The following is a 20,685-nucleotide window of genomic DNA, read 5'->3' on the forward strand; positions in this document are numbered from 1 at the left end:
ACATGTACAGATGCTAATATATCTGACACAGAAAGATCTCTCCGTATGTGTGTGCCATACACACACAAGGTCCATGCTGTTGTAAGTCCGTGGACCTCACGGCTGACCTGTTGGGCCTTGCTGCAACATGAACAGGTGTCACATGTGAGCACACAGTAATATTAGAGGGTGTATATATAGCTGCAAATGCTAGATTAGCATACTAGTCTGGTACAGCAGTTGCCAATGCTAAGCTACACATTAATATGACTATCATGCATTTGTTACACTGTCACATCCATGTTTATATAGCTGTATGCTCTACTCCCCCAAACAGCCATTGTACACACTACTGTACAGAACATAGATAACATGGATCAGATGTTTGACATTTAATGCTGAGCTACATATGTCACAGTTATATCCCACTGCACACAGCTGCACACTGATTTGTCCATGGCAGTAGTTATGCAGGGCATCTGTGCATAGATACTTACTGCTGCCACATATGGATGATTCAAATTATGTAGAGTACTCTTCAAAAACATCTACTACATGCCAGTAAATACATATCTGTTACATACCTTTCCTTTGTATGTTTGTATTTTTCAGTTCCGTGTGTCTTTTTTTTTTTCTGCTGCTGCTATTGTTGATGTTGATGTAGATGTCGGTGTCTGTCTGTCTCTGTGTGTCTCTCTCTCTCTCTCTCTCTGTAACAGCAATGGAATGATTGCATGTGTGGACAGCAAGTGCAGACTGCTTTTATAGGTATCTGCACATGTGCATGTGATGGCCTCTGCACCAATCGGTGGCCACCATTTGGTAATTTCATGCAGCCTGCTGTGTGGTGATTGCAGTACTCACTGTCATAGCAACCCAATGCTATAAATTGCTAAGTCAGGTAGGCGTAGCCTTTTCAGCTTTCCAAAGTGCGGCCCATGCTTGTTTGCTGTGGACACCGTTGTGTAAGTCAGAAGGTTGATATACTTCTTATATCTGAAGCTAGGGGTGTAGCCAGTGATTTGAATGTTGTACTCATACCTGAATGTTGCCACTTCAGTACACAGTTGTCAGTGTAGAATTGTACTTGCCCCTACAAATGCTAACACAAGATACATGGGAGTATGTTGTTTATTTTCTACTTATACAATTAGCTGCCATACATAAGTAGTTATTGAGATGTATTCATTTGGCACATGAACTGTTTGTGAACTGCTATACTGTGAATATTAATGTACTCACTTCTGCACAGTTTCTACTTTTTTATAGTTGACATTAGCACATGATGCTCAAGAAAACTGGACAATTCCAGTACTGAGTAGGCCTACCTCCATCCTTGCTGGACCCTGAACACACAGATATTTTGTACATTTGGGTGGGGATTGTCCTGCTATGATACTGTGTGGGGGTTGTAAAGTGCTGCTGTAACATTATTTACTGCTAGAATGGCTGGTTCTGTTATCCCAGTCATGTAATGCAATTACACAACTGCTGGTAAAGTTCCACAGAACAGGTTTTGTGTTATGGCATTCCTATCTTTCCTTTACATTCACTCATTCTGATGCATGATATATCTATTTCAGCAACAACCTGCTGTATATCTACTGCGGCTTAGTGGTACTTCATGCAGTCCAGTGTGTCCAAGGTCCGGGGTTCCAGACTGACAGAGGTGTTTTATTTTGCTGCTGAGCAGAATAAGGGCCCTCACATGCAGGGAGACTAAGGTACTTTTAAGCAGTTGTAAGTGGGTTTGCGCAAAGCTTAGCAATACTTAGCTAAGCGCACACAAGCAAACACTCGCGCAAACCCGCTAACTACTGCTTAAAAGTGCTTACTCCCACTCACCCCCATGCTCATTTCTTTGAAAGAAAAGAAAATGGGGAGATAGAAAGTGGTGAAAAAGGGGCACAAAGAGGGAAAGAAGTGGGGAAAACAGCTCAGGATGTGCAGGATGGGTGTAGGGAAGGTCCATAGCTGCCCATTTCTTTAACAGCAACAGTTGTGCATATGCTAGAAATTTGGAGGGAAATATGAAACCTTCCACCCCTGAGAAAGGGGTGAGGACAACAAAGTATGTTGTACTGCCAATTAAATATCAGTTTATGTGTCCAGCAGACATGTGTGCAAAATGGGCAGCTGTGTATGGGGCGTAATTTTTTTGGGGAGCAGATTGCCCTTTTTTTTCAGGTGAGAGTGGAATGTGGGGTAGGGGAAGTGGGTATATTTGGGGAGGTAGGTTGGGGAGGTAAACAGACAAGACAAACAAGATGCATACAGGGGCAGAATATGACATGTGGTGGGTGAACACCATTGACGGGGAAGGATGTTTGGAAATCACAAGCCCATGAGCCCACAGATGGCAATAGTGGAACTGAGATCCCCACCCATGGGCAGTCACCACTGCACCTTCACAGCCCAGAGGGTGGCTGTGCTGTGGGTTGCGTAGGAGAGGCAGGCTCACCAATGAGTCACACCACACATGCCTCAAGCTGGCATAGAGGATCAGCGACTGAACGCTCGATCTCCCTACGCACCACAGCCCGGACCATTCGGAGGGTGATAGGTGGCCCTCCTCCGGCCACGCTTGCATGGGGGGGATGAGCCCCATCCCCTGCAGTGCTTCCACCCAAAGGTGGCACAGGGCCAATGGAGGAGGAGGTCCCGGGCTGGGCACCGGACCTGCTGGTGCCAGGTGCCATGGTCAGCTGAGGTGGGACAGGTGGATCTGCAGGGACCGGCCTTCCCATACATTCTATGTTTAGGAGGATTTAATGACAATATGGGTTGTTAATAGCCAAAAGCATTCCAAATTAGTTGTAACAGCATGCGGTAGTATTCCCATTAACCCAACACACCAGAGTTCCAACAGTTGAACAGCAAGCATAACACATGCATATATAGAACAACAGTGGACATTCCAACAGCATGCAGGATTGATTGGTGGCAACAGGCCACCAAGACTGTGGTATTTGAACAGGGCACATGCATCAAAGTAAATGCAGATATTTATAAACCAATAGGACATATGTCCTAACAAATGGTTTGAGATTAGACATACCCATTGACGTGTGGAATTGCATTGTTTATGCACATACAATAGGGTGTAAAAGATACCTCCATTAACAACTTATATGTACTTACAGTTTGCACTACATTCCTATTGACTGCAGGTATATATCCCCTACATGTATTACACTAGGCAATGTCCTTTAAATTTTGAAATGGGTTTTGCTCGTTCTTTATATACCTGACCTGTATCTGACATACAGACTGTCCAGGATGCAGATGTTACTGCTACGTAATTATATATTTTATTTATATGTATATATCTACATATCTGGATGTGTTCAGGTGACATTATCAATTATATTTTAACAGCCCCTACATTTCTAGCAGCACACTGACATTTCTGGGGAACACAATAATAAGCTACTCATGTGCCAGATTAACCTATACATGCCAGCTATTAACCAACAGTTGAGGACTGTATATATGCTTAACAGCTACTGGCACTCCCTTCATCCAATTTATATGGGCCTACCCAAGTGTGGGTTGACAGCACTTAATACAACAGTACTATTTCTATAATGCAAGAGTACAACAACATATCGAGGAAAGTGACATGGACACACTCCAGGAATTATACCTTTATTAATTACATCACACACTTTTCTAGAGGCTCTCTCATTTATTTGACATTACAGTGCATGCAGAAGACTTATTCAAGATGTATTATACCTTTATTAATGGGTTGCAACACTCTTGTTCATGCTCTCTCACTTATTTTATATAACAATACATGCAGAATAATTACTAACCAGCCTGGTGGTGCAGCCTTAGCAGCCTATCTGCATAGGCTTGCTGATTCGCAGCACAGACACCTGCAGCTGTGAAGTAAATGAAGTGATATTGAGACATATACCTATCCATAATATAGACTACAATAGCAATTCTTACATACTTCATTCCATGGCTACCTACTCAGTAGTGGGGCATTTTCCATCCCACGGGCCTCCTGTATCCACTGGTTCAGTCGGTCCTCCTTGCATCTCTTCAGGTCTGAGTAGTGGTGTCTGACCTGCTCACCTGTCCGAGGGACACCTGTGGCACTGGTGAGATCATGTGCTAGACTGTTCCAGGCTTCCGCTTTGTATTCAGTGCCCTGGAAATGGCCTTGCAGGAGTCTGTCATCATGATTATGGGCGAGGAGCCAAACCATCACTTTTGACTCCTCAATGCCCCACCATTGCGCTCAAAAGCGAGAGCCCTCTCCAACACTTGCCATGCTGCCTGCAGATGGGAGCTACAACCAGTTATGGCAAGCATTCCTGCCTATGGGGCTTAAATATGCCTCATTTCCCACACTTATTTGTGATTGGCTGGTTTTGAAAAATCTTAGCTGAAAGCACACCTGCTTAGCACTGGGTAAACTTTCATTAATATGTATGTGTGTGTTGACAGTGCATGTATATTACAAGCTATCATGGCTTAGTTGTTCAGTACTGTGATTATGGTGCACAGTATCTCGGGTTCGAGGCCTGTCATTGCTTTTTATTTTACTACTGGCCAGACCAGCTAGGAGGTGTGGCTGTGTTTAGCCAACTTTGCTCAACTTTGCCGAGTGTTGCTCTACTTTGCTCTACGGTGCTCTACGTTGCCCGACGTTGCCTGACGTTGCGCTAGTTAGCGCGGTGTGCAGCCACGCACAAACATGTTTTGTTTGCGCTAGTTGGCGTGATCGCAGCACCGTGCAAAGCCATTGTACTAGTTAAAGCAGTGCTAAGCTATGAGCAATTATACTTAAATGTGCTTAATACTGGTAAACTTTGTTAGCAGTGCTTCACATTGCTTAAGATATGTTACTTATGCATTCATCAGTATGCATAACCATTTCACCTTCTTATATATATATATATATATATATATATATATATATATATATATATATATATAAACTATTGTTCACTACTACATAGGCCATTTCAATGCTTTTTACTAAAATTTAAAAGACAAATGTCAGGAATTATTTTTCTATACAGATTTCCTACAGAAAATAGAAAGGGGAGTGGTGGGACTCGAACCGGGAATGCCTCCTCTTTGTGCGAAGGCTCTACCACTATGCTATTGCTATTTGGCTTAATTTGCATATAAGTTTCTTATTATCCTCTTCGGTCTCTAAACTGCTAACTGTAGCTAAGCAATGGGCAAACCCGCCAAACATGTGCAAATACGGGCAGCTATTTTGGGAATAATAAAAAATAAATAAATAAAACTTTTACATTTTATAATTGTACAGGGGTTTAGAATGTGGGGAGTGTAGTGTTGGGTATGTACACATTTGAGCAGACCCGTCATGTCAATTGACATTTGCCGATTGAGGGACTTGCAGGGGCATGGATTTTTGGACTGCTCAGCAGTCCGACACACCCCATGCACTCGTGCACGCTCTGTGTTAGCCTTAGAGTTGAGTCAGCATGCCCTCATGAATATGCATGGCACGCTGACGTCTTCCTCTTAGGCTGCAGTTTCCTTGTAAGACTTATTTAGTCTTATACGGAGCATTAGTGAATCCCGGCCATAGATATTTACCTCTGAATCCACAAATTAATTGTGTATGATGAAATTAAGTAATCTGATGAGCAGTACCTTAATAGAGAACATTAAGTCAGTTAAAATATGTAACTATTCAAACTGAGAGAACATTGCATAATATGAAAAAACAATATGATACATTTTTGTTCACTTGCAAGGTATGAATGCATGTTAAATACTGAAATAACAGTTTTATTAACTGTACCACTTGAGGACATTCAGTGCATGTGTACTTAGGAACATCACCACAGCAGAATGTATTGTGCAAAACAGTTAAAAATTTGATTATTCCTTATATATTACATTATGCTATCACTTAACAGGACCTAGTGAGAAATCAGGCATGACTTTTACAAATAATAATATGAGTACCTGTTTTGAATTAAAAAAATATATATGTATATTATTTAAAGATGACAGGGAATGTCAGATGAATAATGACAGTAGGCTATACACCACACAACATAGCCCACAGATATCACTGCACGCATCATTCATACACTGTATGTTTTTACAAGGAAAGAAACACTAACCAGAATGTTATGGTAGATAGTTCTAGACTAGACCTGCCTGTTTATGCTCACAACCATATGCCATGTATGAGCCTGCTACATGGGTCCCTTACTGCTGCTGCTGCCATCTAGTCACTGTTAGTCATAGTAGGAATGGAATTGAGACCTGCAGGGACACCATGGGTCACTTCACAACCAGACCAGAAAGTAATCATGTCATACAGAATGTAATGACCAGTTAACATCCTGCATGCAGTAGCTGTGACATACTGACAGGTACACCTAGACTCATCCGGGCACATAAAATGAGTCTTCTCAACGTCAAATACCCTCTCAGTGAAAACAATACAGGTTTGGGATAGGGTGTGTTGTAACTGTCTTCAGCATCTGCACTTGGACTTCTCACTGGTGTCATGAGCCACGGCTCCAGTGGATATTTAGCATCACCTGACAGAAAAAAGAGAGAAAATGGGGGAAGGTGGCAGACAAAGAAAGAAAAAGTGGTTTAGTATTTGGAAACACACTTTACTATGAATAACTACTTAAATAAAATAGAAAAAAGAAAAAAAAGTATTATTCTCTTAGCAACAAGATGATCACTGGACATCTTACTTTGCAGGAAGAGTCAGTAGCGTGAACTAGTGTACCAGATATGGGAGTCAAGTGCACTGCCAGGATGCTGGGCAGAGACATTGGTGATGACCTGCCATGCATCACACACTGACAGTTGATGGGATGGAGTTGCAATATCAATCCCCCCATGGACCAGATGGGGCTCTAATTGCAACATGGATGCAAATCCAACATGTGACACTGGGAAATAGATGGACTGATGGACTGTGGCAAGAGCATATCTAGAAACTGCTGAAATATCCTTGAGACAGAAAGCTGTGAGATAGCCAACGTGTCTCCAGTCTGCCTCTATCCCCATGGCCAATATAGTAAGGGCTATATGTTCCTTTTTATCCACAGTGATAGGAAGTCCACTAATCCCCCCAATGCTATTGTGAGGGGACCAAACATAGTCACTAAGACCCTTATAATATCTCTGTCCACTCTAAGCCTATCAAATACCTCCTGATTGTCAAAGTAATAGTGAGTTATTCTCTGCCTATATCTCCACTATCTTGGTGGGTAAGCGCCACTACCAGCAAGTGGTTTTAGCTTCACCGATGTAAGCAGCTCAGGCTAGAAGCAAGTGACATCATCGCTGCATATTGCAAAGTAGAAAAGGTGCAGCTCCACTGTAGATCAGAGTTTAGCGTGTGTGTGCCTATGTCTTTAAGATGCATGCGAGCCTGTTTGTGTATGTATAAATTCCAGACAAGTGCAATCCCTAGTGCCATTTTGTAGAAGCAGCCAGTGAGTGAGCATGTATGATTGCAACAGTTAGTTTGTATATAAGTTAGTCGTAGTCAAATAAGCGTTTACAGTGATGTGTTTGTAGAGAATAAAGCTGCTTAAACAGAAACCATGAAGACTCGTTTATTCATGTACCAACACGAAAGCAACATCCACCTTTTATAATGAATCTGTGGATAGTGTGGAAACATGGAATTATGACTATGAATCGCAAATAGACAGGAGAAGCCCTCATTAGCATATGTCATTTTGCATATTTTCTCATTTGCATCTCATTATGACTTCATTTGTTTATGCCTATTCATGGCCATCATACAGTAGTATAACTTACCTCTATGAATCACATCTTTACTGTGGAAACAAGTGAACATTGCAGATACCCTTTACGCTTTTGCATGATGAATACCACACACAGTCTTTATGTCAGTTCTCCAATGCATAAAAAAATGACATATTTTCTGTAACTTACCACAAATAACTTTTTAAGTCTTGGAAACTGAAACCTAAACACATATCACTGACAACAGTTTTGCTCAGCCAGACTTATTCTTTCATACGGCAACAGACAGTACCTTTCTGAGTGGTTTTGAGATTTTCACAGAAATTATAGAAGCATTTAAACAAATAAGAAAAAAATATGATTATGTTCATCATTATGAATACAAATAATGTGTAGGAAATCTGCTAAGTTGTACTACTTATAGAAAATCAATTGCATTTTTTTCTACTATCACTTTTAGTTCTGCAACAGTAATATAAATAAAACACTGCATTTCATCATAATGGCAAACAAGCCACATCTCCAGTGTAAGGCTTTCTGAGGAAAGAGTGACAGTGTAGTTTTTGTCTTGACCATGATTTCTCAGCAGTATGCCGCTTCAGGAGCATGTATCTCATTCAGCTTTGAAATCTAGCATAATAAATAAATGACACGTAACGGTAGCAGGACATCCTAGGGAACCACTCTTAGTATCATTCTTATTTCCCACATCATGGGCGCAATTCATAAGATTCGCCTCATTGTGCTAAGCGAATATGCATAAGCTGCCACATGCAGAGTTTGTGTGATTCACAAAGCTACACAACAGGGTCAGCTGAAAAAAACATGGCTGTCCACATTATGTACTAATGACTGTATAAATAAGTGGTAAATATGAGGCAAAATCAAAACATAGAGGAGCAACTCAGACATGTTTAAATGTCATGCAATGATGCTGCACCCTCATTAGATTTGTGCATGATTAGATGCTCATGTCCATGTAGTGTAAGGTACTGAATAATGTTAGAGGATGTCTCAGCGATTGCAAATCTTTATCTGTAAAAAGGCTTTACAACATAATTTCATAAGACAAGCTTTATAACATAACTATACAAAGGACACAAAAGGAACAGGATACTGTGACTAAAGATGGATTCTAAAACAAAGTTTGTTGAAAAAAAAAAATACACAGAAAGACTCCAATATACCACCTCATATACTTTAATAAAACATAACATAGCACAAAGCTTTAGAGACTAGGTATTCCTCAGTGATACATTTCAAAATATAAAAACTGCACCTTATATGCTCTAATATAATTAGGTCAATTTGCTAATTAATTACCTAATAGAAATTGATTAATACAGGAATTCTTTTTACTTCTAATCCATCATACCCTTTAACACAGCCCAAATGATATCAAAATGTTCTTACACAGATACCAAAAATATATATTGACAAGTGAGGAACAGAAGGCCTTGTAAACTCTATGCAAAAATCCTGATAAGCCCCGTTTGGTATGTACCTCACAAGACATCTGCAACAAGTAGAGAGGCCTCAGAAATACCTCACGAAAAGAATCACAGGCCTAAAGCAGATGCCTTATGCTGACTGTCTAAAGAAACTCCAGCTATACTCTATCACATATTGCCTACTCAGAGGTGATCTCTGCCTAACATACAAGGCCATGTCAAACCCAGAGTTGTTGGACATGCTACACTTAAAGAAATTCCAATCCCTCCGAGCCACACGCGCCAGGGATCTTAACCTTATCATCGTGATAAAGAGAACATGCTGGAGGGCTAAGTTCCTGACCCAGAGACTCCCCATACTCTGGAATAGACTGCCCACACATGCCAGGCAGAGCACCTCAATGGCTGTCTTCAAGAGGAACTTTGACGATTGGATGGGAGATAGGAAATTCACCCCGAGGATCGCATCAGTGGTCCTGCTAGACAGGGAACCAGGAAAATAAATATTTGTGGGAAGCAATAGCCAGGGAATCATTATGGCTAGGCTTGTATAGGCCCTAGGGCCAATAGCCTCGTACCTACCTATGAACCTATTAATCAAGGAGATAAAGGGGGAGCTATAGTCAGAATTGCTAATAGTTATTATGGATTTACTATGAATGGTTTATTGAATGACATGGATGCATTTATAAGAATTAATAAAATACAGATAAATAGTTTGATTTATTAAATTAAGAATATGTTATATATGATTTACAAAAAGAAAATGCAATAATTATTGAAATGTATGAATTTATGTATGTGATTGCGTCTAAGATACCTATCCTTTATTGTTCACCAAAGATGCATAAAGATATGTGTAAACCAACAATGAAACTAGTTGTTTTAAGAAATCCATGGGTAACTGAGCCTATAACATTATATTTAGAAATTATTTTGAAAACATGTTTATTAGATGTTAACAGTTACATAAGTGATGCAAATTACTTTTAAGAACTTTTTATAATCGGACAAACTTCATTGGTTTATATAATACATTTTTACTTACTTTAGATATTAATTCCTTGTTTATGGTCATACCTAAGCAGAATGGAATTCAGTCAGTAAGGAGCCTTTATGTCAGGTTAGTTCATGTTCATGATTTATTGAAACTGCCTGTTTACTATAAGATTTAATATTGTCTAACAATGTTTTCCAGTAAGATCACAAACTTTACCATCAAAAATCAGGAGTCGCCATGGAGACATCTGTAGCTAATACATTTGGTAATGTAACATTGTCATATTGGGAAGAAATGGATGTTCATTCATGTAACACCTACAGTGAATATATTACTTATTACAAACATTTGTGGATGATATATTTCTAATATAGACAGGACCTGATGATTTGCTATATTTATGACCAATTTACATACCACTAAGTTTTTAAAGTTTAAATTAAATTTCTCAGCCTATACTATGACTTTTTTTAGATTTGCTTATCTCTGTTAATGAAGGTGTAGTTAATATCTTTATTTCTAATAAGGAAGCTCAGGCAAAAGAATTTGCACTTTAGAAATATGCATCCCTGATATACATATAATAGTGTGCTTAAGAGTCCATTCCTGCATCCTAGCAGGCTACACAAGAATGATACAGTGTTCTTGAAAGTATTAGACAACATGGCTGTCTTTTCAGCAGAGAAATTAGAATTTGAATTTATTACCATATAATAAGGAGAAGATAGTTAAAATAGGTATACATTACTTCTCTAATTTAAATGTGAATAGATTTTATTCAGATAAATGATGTCATAAGGAAAATATTAGATATATTAATAAATATAATAGAAGGCCCTATTAAGTAAGAAATATTATACAAAATCATGTGTCCATTATTAATTTAGTGCCTGAGATTAATGAGTTATTTGGTATGCATCAAACATTTGTGTTTAAGATACAAAGAAAGAAATTTGAGATGACAAACAAAACTTCGATGTGTGAAAGATTTTCAGTCCATATATCTCTAGTTAATCACTGTATATTAATCAGATCAGAAAAAAGTATTAGAAGTAGCAAACTTAAACTCGTCTTAAGTAAAAAAATAAATAATAAAAATTATATAATTGTACAGAACTACTAAGTATTCAAAAGTAATCCAAGCAAGGCAGGAAGTCTGTTTCCAGTCGAAAATACTTTATTAAGTACACAGACAAGCGATCCAAGTAAAACAAAAATAGAGTAATAATTTCCTCACATGCTTTGTAAATATATATATACTTTTTATCAGGCAAGGGAGTGGTGTACTGTGCTGTAAAACAAAGTGTTATTGGTACACATGTTAAATTCACATCCCTTCCCCCATCAGTGTGACATTCAAGCTGGTCCTGCCCTACTCAGTAACTGTCATAATAATATAACCCTCATGTACTTTAAATAAAATTGATAATGATGTGGTACCACTTATTTAACCAGATTATTAAGTAGATTATTAAGTCTGTGATTTTATCCAAGAAAATATACTACATGGCTGGAAATATATCAACCTTAGTCCATTTGGCAATCAAAAATATATATAAATATAGACATATACACTTTGCATGTAAAAAATCAGTTGTAAAAATCAGATTCTATTTTCATACCCTATTGTTAACAAAGATCTCTTTCATCCTTCTAGACTTCTTCAGGTCTATGTACAAGAACCCTAAAAACTCTATAAAAATATATATAATTGTATAATTATACAACGACCCCCCATTAATATTCCAAAAGCATTACGCTGATTGGTCAGCATGCACGTTGTAAATCAGACTTATACTAATGGAAAAAGGTCCAGTCGCTCTGACTTTTTCCATTAATATAAGTCTTTTTTTTTTCTTACAGCAATGGAAAAAGCAAGATCTCCATTGCTTTTTAGAAAGTGTCTCGCTATGTTAAAGGAGTTTAACATAGCGAGACAGCTTTAAAAAAAGCAAAACAAAAAGGAAGATCTCCGTTGCTTTTTTTAAAGCTGTCTCACTATGTTAAACTCCTTTACCATAGTGAGACACTTTCTAAAGCAACGGTGAAAGCAAGATCTCCGTTGCTTTTTAGAAAGTGTATCGCTATGTTAAACGAGTTTAACATAGCGAGGCAGCTTTAAAAAAAGCAAAGGAACTTTCTCCTTTGCTTTTTTTAAAGCTGTCTCGCTATGTTAAACTCCTTTAACATAGCAAGACACTTTCTAAAAAGCAATGGAGTAGATCTTGCTTTCGCCGTTGCTTCTGCTGTAAAATCAAATGGTAGAATAATATAAAATAAAATTAGTCATGTAAACAATGTGGCAATTTTCTAAGTTCCAGAGCAATTTTAATTGAACAGTAGTAGTTTAGTCCAGGCTTCCTAAAAGAGTTCAGCTTTAATTGCCACATGAGCTCATATTTCTCCAAAATATTTGGGATGTCTCCTTCAAGATCACCCATGTCTATGCAAAACAGAATCTGGAATTTAAAACCTGTCATAAGGAAATTTTAAATGATGGCTACATTATATAGAATTTGGTCAAAAAAAAAAAAAAAAAATATATATATATATATATATATATATATATATATATATACATATATATATATATATATGTGTGTGTGTGTGTGTGTGTGTGTGTGTGTGTGTGAATGCTTATATTATAATTTCTAAAATAAGAGTTCAATGCTACAACTGCATTTTTTGTAAGGCCATATGTAAGGACAACGTATTTATTCACCCAGTAACAGAAAAAAGGTTTGAGTTTTTATGCTTTGCAACTTGTAATGCAGAAAACATTATTTACTTAGCTACTCTTAATAAATGCAATTATTTTTATGTTGGGAAAAGAAATAGAAGGTTAAATGACAGGATATATGAACATCTGTCAGACATAAGACAGAAGATGAGCACAAATACCCTTTATAAACATATTAGTGAGGAAAATTCTACATGATTTAAGTTTTAGAGTCATTCAAAGAATCTTTACTACTAACACTTCAGCATTAAAGGGTGGGTGTTAACTTCACCACCAATACCAACCCTCTCCCTGTGTGTCCCTTCCTCCCCAAGACTGCTATTGATAGATTCAGATATCATCTCTTCTGGAAACCAATGCACTAACCTAATTCACTCTGTTACCATCAACTTGTCCACTCTCAGATGGCAGAGTGTTCTGGGTATGTACAGGCATAGAGACTGGGTTCATTATCTGAGGAAGGGATGTGGGGATCACGTTTCCTATGTCCAACAAACATACTTGTCTCTGCCATCATCATCATCATCATCATCCTTAGAGACTAATGATGCTACAACATTAGATGTGTTAGTGCCACAGTGTTGGCACCAGTCAAAGTTACAGCTGTGAACACACCAAAAGAAAATGTATCCAGTGTAAGTATGACACAACACTAAATGGTTCATGCATTTAATACCATGACAACTAAAAACATATATGATACTTGAGTATGACTATGCCCATACTTTATGCAGATGGACGCTGCACCTGAATGGAGGATGTATCTACAATACACAAGTCAGTCAGATATTTTATATGCTATAATATAGCGAACAGGTAAGACTATGTCCAGATAGTGATAATAGGCCTAATTATCTGGAGCATCATCAGTGGAAATTTTCTCAGGCTTACCCATCTTTTCCACAACATCCAGCACCTAAATATGTAACTCTGTGGAGGTGGCACCACTGTTAGGGGAGGCCAATAACTCCTTCATCTCTGTAAGTGGTGACTATGTAGAAGGCCCACTGCCTACTGCACTCTGTTCCAGTGACACAGCCTATGGTCTGTAGGTGGCAGCATTGTACATATAGTTAGCTCTGATGTGGACCATGTCACAGTTTAAATCCTGATCACCCAGGGCATTCACAAATAGTGACAACTTCACACATACACTAGTTAGCAGTAATGGAAACTAATTGCTGACTACCATGGAGATGGAGGGTCTCTAATACCACCTCTGCCTTAGTAAATTTAGACTTCCAGGTTGATGTGGATTTCTGTTCCAGTTTCTTCAGAATATCTCTGTTGGCATGGAAAACATACTGGAATTAACAACCGTGGCCTCACATGGTTGCTACAAATCCCAGCAGCCATGCTATGATAGTTGTCCTGCTGCTACAGATTAATAAGGCTTGACACTACAATTCATGTATCAACAAAACCATCTACCTCAATGTCAGCATTATTTGTATCCTAAGCACAATCCCTTTCCCCACCACAAAAATATCATCATATGACTGCAAGCTAAAATGCACAAAACATAACAAACACAATGATTACTGGCTACAGTCTTGATAGAAATGTCTTAAAACTGTAATCACATATGTGTAAGATATACAACATTGCAATGTTGTATCACACAGTTTTAATGTCAATGTACCCCATGGTAATATCACTGCATTCATCTACAGCTAGTATCCTTGCAATGTACCCCATCACAAAGCATAGATCAATATATGTAGCTACACTGAGAAAAACTAAACCCCAGTTCTAGGCTGTACAGTAAATAACAGACATAAACTTGTTGCTTGAGCACATAATAGCTCTAAAATTCACAGCATACCTTAATGAAAACACATAGTGACATTGTGTAGCAACAGGTACTTCAAGAAGGACACCACAGCGGCAAATGTAGTGGGAGAGCAAGCTAAAATGCAGGGAAGAGCCTTCAGTTCCTTGAGTGGAAAGCAGTTTCTCTCTCCCACCCCCCCCCCCAGATGGTTTACACCATAAACAATCAGCGAGGTAGGATATTCATGGATACAAAAGACAAGTTGTCTGAACTCTAAATACTTGTCTCGAGTCACAGCATCTAATTTTATAGTTATGGGCTTTTCAATGTCTTTCCATGGATATATTACACTGATAAGAGAGAAATAGGCTGAAGTGTTAATGTAGCTTCACCTTCAGCAGTAAAAGGCTTGTGAGTGGGTGGGGGTGGAGATAACCTTCCAGCAGATTCAGCACTACAAAACAATGCACACTAGACTTAACAAATTAAGTTATTTGCATATCGCCTTACATAGATTTAACTTTAATTGTTGCTTGTGTACTTTTTGCCAACTGCAGATAAAATTCAGCTGTGCAGGTTCTTTAGGTAGTGCGATATGATAAGTCTGACTACTGCTGCTGCTGCAGAAGGAATATGTGCTTGTTTCACTTTTTGTAGAGTGAAGCAACTGGAGAGAAACACTTGGGACATGGGGAAGTGAAGTGCCACTTATATGTTAAGATAACTTAAATGTAGCATCAAAGATTTCTGTGACATTTAGAGAAAAGCTTGAATATATTTTTTCTTGTAAAGTATGAACGCATTTACTATTTTCAAGCCCCCCACACACACACATACACACATACACACCAAAACTGTAACAGAGACAAGTGACGACCCTATCAACTAGGTGCACGGATACTGCTCACAAAAAGTCTGTTATGTTAAAAGTTATGTATAAAATGTTTTTTTTTTATGTTTTTATGTTAAACAGTTATGTTATGTTTTGTTTTTATGTATTTTTGTGACATTCTTCCAGAGGGTCATGCATATCTAGTATACACAGATCCACGGTAAGAGATTCCCACCGACTTTGAGTCAGTCTTTACATTGTGCAGTGTACACTTGGACACTGATGAATAACATGGCTATGCACACTCAAGCTTGAAAGACTTGAGGCAAACAGTGGACGGTACAGCTTTTATTTTTAATATTTAAAAATAAAGGGGTTTAATATGTTTTATATATGAGTATCCTTATGCAGACACACTGAGTTCTTAAAAGAATGCAAAGAGGGAGATGAGAAGGACTGAAAAAGGGGGGGCATAACAAAGAAGGAAAAAAGAAGGAAAACATCAAGAGGGTTGTGTTGAAAGAGGTGGAAGAAGAGGGGTACAATGTTTTTGTTTGGGGATATAACCCCTATTGTTTCAAAGTTTTTTTATATAAGAGGGCAGTGTGGGTGGGAAGTAAGGTAAGAGGGCGTAGGAGGGAGGACAAGGGAAGGAAGGGGTGAAAAGGAGGCCAGCTCAACAAATGTCCCTGGCCCACAAGGCCTCAAGCATTTATACTGCCAGACGGTGTTACAATGGAAGACCCAGATGTCGAGGATGCAGTTGCATGTGGTGGTGCTTTTGGTGATGCTGACTAGGGCAGTGAGCCTTCTACCCACTGATCCATGGATTAGCTGAAGGCAGGTCTTAGAACATACAGCAAACATCAGTTTGGAAAGGGGGTCCCAAACAAGCTGAGATGGCAAAGGCCTTGAATCAAGTAGTTTGGATATTAATGCTATGGAAGGAACTGCACCATAACACAGTGCAAGAAGAGGGCAAATGTTATGTTAGGACATCCTAGAACCAAGATGAGGCAGAATGCAATTACCCATACCAGTATGGGGGCTATATTCTCACCATTTATGGGGTAACTATGACACAGAAGATTATGGGACTAGAATAATCAGAGATGGTGTAGACACTGGTTAGTACCAATGTCTGCAGCTGGTTTAAAAAGAGTAACATATATATATTTATAGAGAATTCAGTGCTGACATAGGATGATTACTGTTAACACATGACTATTACTATTAACAGGTGAACCATCAACTTCTGTACACAATAACAATAAAGGCAGTGTGCATAATAAGTATCCTCCACACCGCTTTACTCAGCATACAGTAGTGTTTTCTTACAGGGTCAGCAGCAGAAAAAAACATTCCCACTATACCAATACATTTAGAGCATATTAGCAGCAGAATGGCTGTTGAAGATGATGATGATGATGATGATGAAGATAACACAGCTAAATTTATGAGGCAGCTTGAGGAAAGTGGCATGCAGTCTCCAAGTTTAATGACAGGATCTCATACCCTATAACATGTTAGTAATTCTGCAAGAAGTGACAGTGCACCACAAGTCAAGCAATTGACGACGTTACACTTACACTTATAGAGGAAGAAAACCCATGCACCTTTCTACACCAGTATCTCCAAACTCAGAAAACAATTTCATAATTAAGACAGAAATTCAGAGGTAGCAGTGTCTACACTGACAACTTTGCAAAGGTGTGCCAGGTACAGGAAATTTCCACAGCTACCACAGGAAACATGTAAAGCACTGACTGCCCAGCAGCAAATGTGCCATAACATTGTTAGGGCTCAGATTACTGCCACAGACAGTCAACTGGAAATATTAGAGTCTTCCAGGGTACACAACAGTATTTCTAGTACTACACTGAAATGACAGAGAGTAGGGATAATACCACAATCACACTGATATGTAGTGTGATGGCACAGCAGGCATCCATGCCAGCCTGCATTAGTACACTGGTTAGCACTTACCAGACTCGTGCAGGAATTTGTCTTGTAAGGAAAAGAGGATGGGGCACTGTCCAGACATGTGGGAGCAAATTATATGAGACTAGATGTACTTCTCAAGAAAGTACAATAATTAATAGGGTGAACAAGCACAACAGGCCACATCAGCATTCATCTACACCTAGCAGAACCTTTCGTTGGAGGTTTTGATGACTGTCCAACAGCACTGTCAAATCAGTATCTGCTGGATTACCTGCAACAAATAGGTCAGGACATCAGACCAACTCACCATCCAGCTCTCATTACAGCTCACCTTCAAAATCTCTTATACCATCACCTAGCCTATCTTTCAGAGATGTATATAACACATTTGACCTTGACCTACTCTGATTGAAGTATGACATTTCTGCTACTTGCATTTTGACCTTCACACACAAACACACACACAAACACACACACACACACACACACACACACACACACACACACACACACACACACACACACACACATACACATTAATACTTAATATGAAGGTGAATAATTTATAAAATGAAGTAAAAATAAATATATTAATTAAAGAAAAAAGGGGGAACTTAGAGGGCACATTTCAACTGTATGTGCTTCATTCCATTAATGGTATTGATTAAAACTTCATAGAATTTTGGAACGAAAGCTGTATGTCATGAAAGAAGATTGCAGTGATTGACACGATTATAGCTGAATGCATTATCATTGTTTCAGTTTGCATCTGCTTCCAACTTAAAAGTAGTAATACACAAGTATTCAAGAAAACATTAGTAAGAAAATTAAAGATTAAGAATATCCTACCATGTAAACAAACACTGGTGCCACTTCACCCTCACCACTGCACACATTTTATATATATATATATATATATATATATATATATATATATATATATATATATATATATATGTATATATATATATATATATATATATATATATATATATATATATATATATATATATGGGTTCACTTCAGATGATCGAGTTTCCAAAATCTCGAAACTCATATGGTGGAGACCATAAAATCAAGTTTTCACAAACTCGAACATCTGAAGGGGGGGATTAATTAAATTGTGTGAATACCTTAAGTGAGGGATTCTGCAGGGTGCAAGCCCTCTGCACCCCTGCTACTTAAATATATGAACTCCAATATTGTGCTACAGTGGGGAACAAGGAAATCTTCCGTTCTGCAGTGTCTGCAGAAGCGCAGAATGGGAGATTTCCCTTTTCCCCACTGTAGCGCGATCTTATAGTTAATATAGTTAATTAGGGTGTGTGTGGGGGGAACAGCCCCTATGTGGGGGGTGCGGTGGGGCTTGCCCCCCTGCAAAAATGTTTGAGTTTCTGAAAACTCGAACATATAGTCTCGATCATATGAGATTCGAGATTTTGGAAACTCGATCATCTGAAGTGAATCCATATGTGTGTGTGTGTGTGTATATATATATATATATATATATATATATATATATATATATATATATATAGGGCCGGATTCACAAAGGCTTGCATGGAGTCTAAGAGTAGTGTAAGCCGGCAGACAGCCAATATGTCTGCCAAGCGATCCAGCAATAGCCGGCAGGGGCGTGCATGACAGCTCCTAAAACTACTCTTGCATGGACAGTGTTATGTTATGCAAATGACTTCATTTGCTGCTGAAAGCTATGCAAATGAGGTAAATTTGTGATCCATGGAAGAGTAGAGTTATTTGCAGAAATGTACTCCATTGGTAATGGAGTACCGTTCTGCAAATAGCAAAACGGAGCTATGACAGCTCCAAATAAAGGATGCATCCAGTTGAGGAAGCATGCCAATGGCCAAATATAAGGCCATTGGCATTTTGATCTGTTGAAAATTAATAAAAATCAATTGTCCCCCGATCGCCGATGTTTAAGCGCAGCGCCGCGCAAATGTGCAGCGCTATAAAACCAGAAAATAAAAAAAGCCAAACATAGGCATTTTTATTAAAAATATTCTTCTGCCATGCAGGTGAATGGCAGGCTGAAGAAAACATGGCTACTGAGTAGTGGTTGCTAAGGGGGGATGGTCAGTTTGAGAGATGTAACCAAGCATTAGTAGGCATAGTGAATCCCAATTTTCACTGGCATGTGAGCCATGTCCCTAGAGTGTAAGTGTAGGAGTAGGGGAGTAGTAGAGTAGAAGATAGGTGACATTATGAGGGGGTATGTATGAAAGACTGTAAGCTTATTGGAGCAGAGTGGCTTGTGTTTGCTATGAGTTACTCAGGATTGGAAGAGGTGTGTCTACAGTTGTCTTAACTGAAACCCAGAAACTGAAGGTGTACACCATGGATATCACCAAATTTTCTTGCAAATGTGCTTACACCGTGTTCGCGCATGTGCACGCCTGTAAACCCATCTAAGCCTGTGTGCACGCGTGTGCACCCGACTAAGCCTGTGTAAGCCTGTGTGCGTGTGCATGTGCACTCACCTAAGCCTGTGTGTGTGTGCACTCGAGTGCACGTGTTTGTGCTTGTTTGCGCGGCGCTACCCCCTGTGGAAACAGAAAGGGAAAAGGAAAGAAAAAAAGTAGTAGGGAGTTAACCAAGGAGAACTAGCAGAGCTGCCAGGTGAAATCAATCGGAATCAGCCAATTACACAGGCAGTACACTAGCCCAGCCCAGCCCAGTACTTAAAACTCTGCAAACAACATTCCCCCATGTTTTTCTCAGAAACACTGCAACACTGCAGTATACAAAGAGAGTGAAAACGTAAAAAGCTTAACTCAGACAAAAAAATGTTAGGGGCTGCCATTGCTATTATAAGGCAACATGTGCAAGATGCTGAGGGTGGTGCCATTTGGAATGCTGCTGAGCAACCCACAGTGAGGAGACGGAAGCGATATTAGAGTGCAACTTAGTCTTACAACTAGTTGCTCTACCCTGCATCCCTGTCAACAGCCTCCCTCTTTAAGGTAGACCTGATTACCGTTTTCCTAGTGTACTTGGCACATATTTCCTATGTGCAGCATTCTGACTACATAGTTCACATTAGGGTAACCACAGTGGGCGACACAACCTAACTTCAAGTGGCTGTTACCTTGCACATGTACTGAACTGTTTATGCCTTACATATTTACTGAATTGTTTTTTTTTACTATATTCCCCAGAATTTGTTTTTTACTGTGCTACTATTGTCTTGTTACCTTA

The sequence above is a fragment of the Protopterus annectens genome, chromosome 1.part0 (genome assembly GCF_019279795.1).
Source record: "Protopterus annectens isolate FY-2018-M chromosome 1.part0, PAN1.0, whole genome shotgun sequence".
Classification (NCBI taxonomy): domain Eukaryota; kingdom Metazoa; phylum Chordata; order Ceratodontiformes; family Protopteridae; genus Protopterus; species Protopterus annectens.